Genomic DNA, 9,328 nt, shown 5'->3' on the forward strand with positions numbered 1-9,328 from the left:
AGAAATTATGGAGCTGCCTAAGAAACGCAAAGTTTTAAGTGTTTTATTTGGGCAGGTGCTATGGTATCAGATGAAAGGAACTATGGACGCACAGCCTCTCTGTGCCTCTTCCCTTCCTTCCCCGACTAAGGATCAAGGCTCATACCCACCTCCACCAAGGTCAGGGGTCATCCAAAAAGACAACTTAGCTTGGCCCTCATATTCACTAAAATCTGAAATGTAGACCTTAGACATTATCTCTAGGTGAGCTTATACTTATAGTAGTCTTTAGGGGTGGGGATTGTGTTAAAAGAAATGATTTGTTCAATGTAAACATTTAAAAAAAAAGTGATCCTGTTTGGGCATTTCTTCATCTTTACAGACATTGAGAGTCTCAAGCGATGGAACTAACTTGGGTGTTCTCACCTCTAAGAGGCCCTGAATATGATGGAGACTCTGATTCTAGTTATTTGAACTTGAACATATTTCTGTACCTTAGAGACTCAGTTTACTCATTTGTAAAAGGTGATAATAGTTCCTAACCTGCCTGTTGCCTGGTGCCATTAAAAGGACCAAATATGGAAATGCCTTGGAAACCATGAGAAGCGCTGTAGTAAGGTGAAAGTCAAAACATATGGGTTAGGGTGAGTGCCTGCACTGGCCAGCTGTGGGACCTTGGCCAGGTCACTAACCCACACTGTAAAATGAAGGGCACACCTAGATGGTTTTCATCCCTGGCAGCAATCAAATTCTATGACGTTCGCCAATGAGGGATTATCACCACCGCTTCCTTTCCACCTTTGGTGGCTATGGCTGTGTTTACAACAGAAGGGGCTAACATCAACTGGCCTTTTTGAACAATACTTTTATTATATGGAATTAAGAGTTTACCATTAACAAATGTCAGGAAAATGAAGAGAGGCTGGAGCTAGAAGTAGCAGTAGGTTTACTGAGAAATTGCATTTTTGCAAGTCAGTGGCTAAGCAAACTAAAAAGCCAAAGATTCTTTATGCCTATGGCCACTGTGGATTGCAGGTGACTAATCTTAACACCCTTCGGAAGTGATCAGCTGCAGCCAGTCTGTATTATTACATGTAATTCAAAGCATGGAACACACAGGAAATGAAGGCTGAATGGGGTAGGGGAGGAATGCCAGAGACGGAATCAGGTCCACGTGTGCTTTGCAAATAATAAGCAACAAAGGAAAAAGAACGTCTGCTCTGAGTTTGATAGATAATGACTAGATTAAAGCAGGATACAAAAGTATTTATAAAAATGGAATTTTGAAAGTCTTCCATCCTCATCGAAACCTCCTCTAAGTAGATAATTTCACCAGTTTCCCTCAGACACAAACTCAGTTTTCCTGGGTTCTCAGGCTTTCGTGCCCTCTGACACCCTGTCTGTCAACTCTGTTTCTATCTCAAAGCCACTGTCACCACCATTCCATGAGACCTTCCACAGCCATGGATTGGGCTTCATTCCCTAATTCTTTACAGATCGATATTGCTGTTAAATAATATATATCAGCTATGCAGAACATACAAAACCAGGCATATATTGCAGGCAATTATGTTAACTAATACAGAATTGTTTAGTCTCATGACAGTCTCTCTGATCATAATTTCAAACAGTTATGTTTCAGAAAATGTGTATTCTGTCTTGCTCTAATGCAGTTCACATAAATAATCTTTACCTTTATCACTAATGTCCAGGAGCCAATGATCTTATCTCTAGAGTCAAAAAAGAACAGGCAAACAAACAAACAAAAACCAGGATTGCACCATCTGCCATCTTCTAATCAAGGCTGGACCCCAAGGAGGCTCACTGGAGGATGCCCGCCCCGTCTACCCCCCATGCTCTGCGCATAAAACGATGCAAATCCGAGGCCAGGGGGCTGAGGCCCCAGCACAGGCGCATTTTGTTTGAATGACACAGTGTTTTAAAATGTTTTGAACAGTCATTAAAAATGTGTAGACACTTAAGAAAAGGCTTAATTTCTGGCTACTCTTTAAAAATTGGAAGATCTGGCAACAAGGGACACCCTACACGCTCTCTGTTTCCTCGCTCGCTCTCTCCCTGCCTTCCTCCCTCCCATTCTCTCTTTAAAAACACTAGTCCATTTCATCAATTTAGAGTTCCTGTGTGGCCGCACTGGGACATGAGCTTTCTACCCCCAGATCACAAGACGAGTAGTGTCTTTGTTTGGATTTCCTTTATTTACAGTCTATTTTAAAAGGTTTTCCTGCTTCTGAGTTTTTGTCTTAATGCCAATATATCATTGTAACAGACAACTGCAAGGTGCAGTGACCACTGTAACAGTAAACGACTAGAAAGATAGACTTCCTTTTTTTAAAAAAGATGCACTAATCTTTTTTTTTTGCAGGGAAAGATTGGCCCTGAGCTAACATCTGTTGCCAATCTTCCTTTTTGTTCCCTCCTTACAGCCCCAGAGCACAGTTGTATAGACTGGTTGTAAGTCCTTCTAATTCTTCTATGTCAGCTGCTGCCACAGCACGGCTACTGACAGGGGGATGGTGTGGTTCCCCGACGGGGTAAATGACCCGGGGGCGAAGTGGTGAGAGCCCCAAACTTTAATTACTAGGCCATCAGGGCTGGCTCAAGATTCTTAAACAGGTATCAGTGATATAAATAGAGAAGGTAAAGAGAGTGAAGGCATTAGAAGAATTGTGAATGAAAAACATTACAAATTAAGAAAAAAGGAAATTTCACCAACAGACTCAGAAATCCAAAACCCACTACAATGAATCTGCAGTTTGAGAACCTGAATCTCATTAAGCTTCTAACCCTGAGGAACTAACTTTAGGGCGAGCCCTCAAAATAAGCTAGTTTAAAAAAATGTGCCCTCACGTAACTAAACGTTACATGCCATAAACCAGTTAAATTCATGCCACAGATAAAGTCCCTGGTTGCAGGTCAGGAGTTCCTAAATTTGGGATCACTTTGAAAGCTTTATGAAAACACTAATGTCTCAACGGGCTCCAAGAGTTTAGGATTTAATGGGTGTGGCGTGTAGCCCAGACCCTGGGATTTTAAAAAGTTCTCCAGGTGCTTCTAAAATTTTGCCTCGCTGGTGTAGACATTGCTTTGGCTATAATTACACACTAGGGCTATTGCCTCTTGACGCCAATCGTAGTTCTTGAGAGCACAGCAAGTCACGTGTAGGTGACACAGCCGAGGGAGACAGCCTGCAGGCAACTCCTCCAGAAGGTGGATCACGTCCTTAAACTAAGGGTTTGAGAGAAGAGGAGGCCAGAGGGCAGATCTTTCTATCCCAAAGGAAAATGTTATCTGGTCCATCAAGGGAACTTCCACAGTCCGACTCCAACTTGGACAAATTAATTCCTGAGCTTGATTTCTTCATTTGTAAAATGGAGGCAATAATTCCTCCCTTTGAAGGTTGTTCTAAAGATAAACTGAAATAAGGTATATGAAGCAATAGTTGATTTTTAATAAATAACTTTTTTTAAAATCCAATATTCAGTGATTATAGTTTTTTTCAAAGCCATAGCCAATAGTTCTAGCTAACATTAATCTCTCTCCCTTACGCAGCACTCCAATTTCAAATGCTTTATTTTGTATCATTCTGTACTTATTCAATGAATGTGGTCTTACTGGACAGACAAAAATTATTTCATAGAAAGGGAAATTAAACAGACCATTTTTCAGCAGTGATAAAACCTGCTTGCTTCTCACACAATTTAATAGAACATATTAAGTTGAGAGATTGACCTTAAAATTGTTAGAAGAAACTGGCCATGAATTTGCAAGTGACCTCCAGAAAATCAGAGGGTCAGCAGTTGCCTGGGGGTGGGGGGGGGCGGGGGTGTGGAATTGCATTTTTCTTTTAATGGTAGAATAAGTCACATGTGTATTACTTTTCCATTGCAGCTGTAACAAATTACCACAAACTTGGTGGCTTAAACGACATAAGTTTCTTATCTTACAGCGCTGAATGTTGGTCAAGGCCACAGAATGTGCAGCCCCAAAATATGCCTCTTTGGCATATTGATTATTTTGAGCTGTACGCGCTTGAAAAACAGCAAATGCAGGGAGAACCTTTCTCTGAACTCCCCTCATCTGTTTAAAGACAGAGCCTCCAAAAGGGACTCACTTGTCATCAATCCCGCCCCTGGGAGCTCCATCAGCCAGGGAGGACTGACTCTTATCTCGGGAGAGGAGACTAGAAGTCGACATCACACCCAGACAGACTTTGTCACCAACTCTCATACTTTCCATCTGTTCTTCTAACAGCCCACTCATCTTTCATAAAAGTCATTTACCCTCCCCTAAGAAGCCCACATCCCCTCCCCTCCCCCTATTAAGATGGATTCAATCCTGAATTCTACAGTTAACTCTTTATTACTCATTTTTCCTGGGTATCTCACATATATACATGAAGTATACATGTTAATAACCTTCGTTTGTTTTTCTCCTGTCTGTCTGTTTCTTATTACAGGAGGTCTCAGCCAAGAACTCAGAACAGCAGAGGGAAAATTTAGTTTCCTCCCATGCAGTTAGAAGTAGACTTGGATCCATTGGGACTAAGAGCAAGGTGCTGGCAGGGTGCACTCCTTTCTGGGGCTCAAGGAGAGAACACTTTACCTGCCTTTTCCAGCTTCTAGAGTCTGCTTTCCTTGACGCTCAGCTCCCTGCCTCCATCTTCAAAGCCAGCAACTTCAAGCGGAGCCTTCCTCACGCTACCAACCCTCTGGTTCTCTTTTTCATAATCATTCTCCCTCTGACTCTGTCTCTTCCGCCTCCCTCTTCCACTTTTAAGGATTCTTACGATGAAAATGGGCCCACCTGAATACTCCAGGGTAATCTTCCTATGTTAAGGTTAGCTGATTAGCAATTTATTCCACCTGCTCCCTAATTCCCTTTTGCCATGTGACATAACATATTCACACAGTAACAGACTATGGGAAGAGAATTTAAACTAGACTGCAATTATGTCACAATCAGTAACATTTTCTCTCTCGGCTCAGTCAAGACTATTCTCCCAGCTCCACGAGTGAGGACGTAGATATCTTTATGGGCTGCTATTCTGCCTATCACATTATTCACAGGGTGCGAACTCACCCTGACAAGCTACTTAGGACCAGAGTTTGTAAAGAAGTGGGCCTGATCCAAGACAGACTGAGAAAGCAACGGACCAGGTCGCATACTCAGGAGGCAATCTCGCCTCCTCTCATCCAGACCTGATCCGTGGCAGACAGTGCTGATCACCCAGGCATAATCGTCACCTAGGACCCTTCCCACACAGCCTGCTAGGCAATCACCAGCACAGTCGATCAGAACTGGCACGCGAACTGAGATCTATTTTCCCTTCTAAACCTGAACAGTGGCAGTGCCAAGAGACTTTCTCTCGGGGCCTTTTTTGGCATAAGGTGATGACCCGATGTCTTTAAATTGGCAGACAAAAGGAATCCCAGCTGGGCTAAAAAAGCGATCATAATAAGGCAGTAAAATAAGTGAAATAATGAATTCACTGTTTGACAGAACTCGGTGTTTCTTCGATACCTTGTAGAGAATCCTTGTGGCAGCTCAGAAAGTCGGCATTTACTGCTGGCCCCACGCATGATGCAGAGCCTTCTCTTCAGATTTGCTTTGTTGCACTTTTGTTTTTCCTAAGAGGATATTTCGCTTAGAAAAAGATTTGAATGTATGTTTACATGTAAGCATTTGAAAGTTTTTATTATTCTAAAATAAAACGCTATGGCCTTTTACAAGTACAGTACACAAGTAATTCATGATCATGGCAGAGAATTTAGGAAAAACAAAGAAGAAAAAACACACATAATTCTCTCTGCCAGAAACAAATTCTGGTGCTTGTTCTGCCAGATGTGTTTACATTCACTCGTTGGTTAAGCCTAATTTTATTGAGCCTCTGTGCCAGGCACTGCTCTAGGCTGTGAGGGGACAGCAGGAATAAACAGACAGAAATCTATACCCTCAATGAGCTCAGTTATATACAAAAAAATACATTTTTTAAAACCAAAAATGTGACTCGTTTTCATACTGTTTGTAATTGGCTTTTTCTCTATGCTAGTTCTTCTAAGCACTCCCCTAGCTTTGTCCAGCTTTTCTGGATTTCCAGTGCTCTGGACTAAACGGAGAGATAAGATGATTACCGATTGGTTCGTAATTGGCAGTCCAGTCTGACTTCTCTTTCCACAGTTTGATGCTATGTGATCAGAAGGAAACACTTTCTCAAAAGATAGAGAACACTGTGAAATCTTTAGACCACAAAAGCCTACTGAGGAAATCGAAGGGAACTTCATTCTATCTTGCTCCAGTTATCTATGGCTGAACAACATGTTCCCCTCAACTTACTGGCTTAAAACAACAACAATCATTTTATTACTGTTATCTTTCACAATTCTGAAAATTTACTCTGCTCAGGGGGGCAATTCTCTCCTGGAGTTTTTGTCTCCCACAGTCTGACAGTTTGGGATCTGGAGTCATCTTGAAGATTTCTTCATTCACACAGCCCATTGATTCCAGCTATTGGCTGGATGTCAGCCAAAGTTGTAGTCTGGAACACACCTGCACACAATCTCTGTGTGGCCTGGGCATCCTTACAACATGGTGGTCAAGTTTCAAGATAAAGTGTCCCCAAATCAGAAGCCTTATTGCCTTTTATGACCCAGCCTTGGAAGTCACATAGGGACACTTCCACCACAGTCACAGGCCCATCAGATTCAAGGGAAGGAAACATAGATGCTACCTCTTGATAGGAGGAGTATCAACATCACACTGCAAGGGGTGGATATATTGTGGGACCATCTTTGGAAAATACATTCTGCCACCTATCTCAGCCTCCTTACACCTTGAATCCGTATGGCTAAAGTCAGGGACAGCAGACTTCCAGGGCCACCATAAGTTTAAGAGAAAAGTTCTATTACTATCAATCCTCTCTAAAATAATATGTCTCAAAGATTCAGTTTGGTAATAACTGATAATTGAATAACCAACCATTCTAATTCCCCCTATATTTATCCCATGGATTCCCATTTAAAGGTATTAGTTGGCGATAAAAAAGCTTGATCAGATTTTTCCTCTTTACTTTGCAAAACTCGCCCTGAGAAAGCAACACAGAAAGAATCTTTCCCGTGTATGAAGCATGGGAAGACCATTAACTAACTTTGGCATCCCAGGCGTTTAAAATGACAATGTAAGGTAGTTAGTGCTTAAATGTACTATTAAGGAGACTGTTCGTGGGTTCCAGACGTCTGTGGGGTCTCCATGTCCATCACTGGGGAGGGATAAACACATTAAATCATATCAGGTTACTCTTACCAAAAAGCCAGATACGAATTTAGAGGAATTATTTAATAAATACTTGCTAAAACAAATCAACATTTTATCCTTTTATTTTATCATGTAACGAGTATCTATGATACATCTGGTACAAACAAATACTAAGGACTCACTGCCCACTAGCTATTTAGGTTATAGATAAAGTAATATTATAATGACTGATACTATATCATTTTAACAACACAAATAATATCCTATTATAGTAAATACCATCATGAAGAAGGATTCTACAGAGCAGATATATCAATATCACAGCAAAACACTCACAGCATCAGTGTGCTGTCGCTCTGATCACGACACACTCTCCTGCAGGACGGCAAATACTTTTTCACGTCTCTCTTTGAGAAAAGAATTACTTGACAAGTTCATGATTGTTTCCCGCAGAAGGGAGAGTCAAGCTGAACGGTAACTGCCTGCCACACGTTTCCTTTGTCCTGATGTCAAAGAAGCGCTCAGTCCTTCCTGTGTTGTACAAAGTCTCAAGTCCTCGCTCTGGAAGTTAACGCAGAGAAGGCAACATTTCCCTCTCTCTGAGTGCCATCCTTCCTCCTTGTTAACACATCACAAAGGGAATAACTGTCAATCACTTCTTTCAGACTTGTTTTCCAACCATGAATTCGTTAAAACTAAAGTTCTTCTTTGAAAATTTTTATATTCTCTAGAGCTCATTAAGACGGGAGTTGACTCCCCCAATTTCCAACAACGTCATGCATTAATTAATTGATAAAATCAACCGAAGAAATCTGAGATTCCCACGCGTAATAGCTCAACTTTGTGACCTTAATGGGTCATTTCACTTAAGAGGGGAAAAAAAAAGGTGGAACGGATGAGAGACTATCACAAACTAGCAAAGGGAAGTCCTGTTTTGTTCTCTGCTTGTTTGTTTTTGTTCCTGAGATTTCGGTTTGGTTTGGTTCAGTCTTCTGGAGAAAAGGAAAGCTTTCCCTGGTGTCAGGAGCCTGCTCGCCAAAGCTGCCTGGACAAAAAGATGGCCCTGGAATCTCAGCCTTTTCTCTCCACTACTAAAAATGGTTTGGGGAACTCACACCATCCAGGTCTTTTCCAGAAAACTCTGTTTTCTTTTTTGAATCATATACAGTACTTAAACAGGGAGAGGAAACAAACAAGTTCTCTCACTTTTCTCAGAATAGACTCATTGCTTCCATGGGTCCTTGAGTAGGGATTTGAATCACTTCTAATTGACTTTTTTAGCCAATTCGTGGGTTTTTTAGGGCCTTTACTGGATATTTACTTCTTTGAGTTTTATAAGTTAGAGTTTTAAATAATCTTTATAGCTTATGTAGTTTGAATTTTTGCCTTAACTTTTAATATTAAAACCACCGGAGTGTCCCAGTTGTTTTTCTCTAGGTACTAGGCTTCACTTTGTAGGTACCGAATATATATATCTGGGAAATCAATTTAAGAAAACCAAGTTAATTGGCCTTTTCATGATGGGCGCTGTAATCTCTTGCTCTGGTTTGATTTCATATTTTTTTCCTGTATTTGTTCATTCATTCTGCCAACATTTATGAAGCACCTAATATAATCTGAGCCTTGTGCATTAGGCTGGGAGCTCACATTGAGTCAGACAAAAAAATCCTGGCCGTCAGAGAATTTAAAGCCTAGTAGGGAAACAGACCATAGCCAGTCACAAAACAATGTGTTTATACAGGATGTAGTTAATCATTTGTCCAACAAATATCCCAGACGCCATCCAAGGTGGAATGCAGCGGAGAACAAGAGCAGCGCAGACCCTGTCCTTAAGAAGCTTGGGCCTTCATCAGCTATAGCACAGGTATACGTTGAAGGCTGGATAATTTAGAACTCTTTTAGTTCTAAGTGGCCAAAAACCCAACTCACATAAGTAAAACAAAGCATGTTATTGGTTCCTGTAGTTAAAAAGCCGAGAGCTAGCTGAAGCATGGACTGGGGGAGGGGCTCCAACTTTCTCACCGGGACCTAGTGCCTCTCCTTATTTCAGCCCCCCTTCACCTATGTTTTGGTTTCA

This window comes from Equus quagga, chromosome 19 (genome assembly GCF_021613505.1).
Source record: "Equus quagga isolate Etosha38 chromosome 19, UCLA_HA_Equagga_1.0, whole genome shotgun sequence".
Taxonomy (NCBI): Eukaryota; Metazoa; Chordata; class Mammalia; order Perissodactyla; family Equidae; genus Equus; species Equus quagga.